This window comes from Lynx rufus, unplaced genomic scaffold, assembly GCF_022079265.1.
Source record: "Lynx rufus isolate CCGP_SWC_20201006 ecotype Redwood Valley unplaced genomic scaffold, mLynRuf1.p SCAF_21, whole genome shotgun sequence".
In the NCBI taxonomy this organism is placed as follows: Eukaryota; Metazoa; Chordata; class Mammalia; order Carnivora; family Felidae; genus Lynx; species Lynx rufus.
Window position 1 is genome coordinate 4,721,684 of NW_025814836.1, and position 770 is coordinate 4,722,453.

At 31.3% G+C, this 770-nt stretch overlaps 1 non-coding gene across 1 annotated transcript; it reads right to left on the bottom strand.

Moving 5' to 3' along the window:
* Positions 1 to 67, bottom strand: LOC124517452 (small nucleolar RNA SNORD109A). The gene has a single exon (XR_006963455.1). It is a non-coding gene; the product is annotated as a small nucleolar RNA SNORD109A (small nucleolar RNA).
* Between the last annotated feature and the right edge of the window lie 703 nt (positions 68 to 770).

Below are 770 nucleotides of genomic sequence, written 5' to 3' on the forward strand. Positions count from 1 at the left end.
GGACCTCAGATTGACATCTGGAATGAGTCCCTCAGCATCCTCAGACAATTGTGCTCATCATTGATCCAGACAAACATCCTCCCAAACAAATAAGCATTTCCATAGCCAGGCTTATTTTCTTCAGTCTTATCTACTGAGTTATAAAGTAAATGTGTAATGGATAGTTTATTTAGTATCTAAATAATGGAACTCTAAGGTACATAGGGCAAAAAAAGCATATTTTTCTAATAAAATTACATAAAATCTATTGGGAAAATAAAAAAATTGTCAACTGAAATTTCAAGGAGTAATGGGGAAGTATTTACAAATGTGGTAGCAAAAAAGGTGTGATTATAGTAGAATATGAGTAGAAACATTTGGAAAATACTCTTGATTTTCCAGTAATAAAAAGATAAATAAATATTTTGGCACATTTAATTATCTCTACAAGATAATTAGCATATATATCAATGATTCCCTGAGATTATTCAGGTTACTTCAAAGAGATTTTTTTTACTTAATGAAGGAAATTAATAATAATGAATATTTAAGAAACTAGGCACTTGTGGGGGAGAAACCTATTATAAAAATATTCTACCTTGGGTCTCTGAAATAATGAGCCTAGAATCCCGAATTTCTGACATCACTGGCCACAAATCCTGTGTGATTTCAAAAGCATCAGAATAGCTGTTCATCTCTTTTCCCTGAAGTATGGTAAGTTGTTCCACTCTTTGACCTGCAGCAAAACACCACAAATAATATAAATAAGATCATAAAATACATGAAATTCA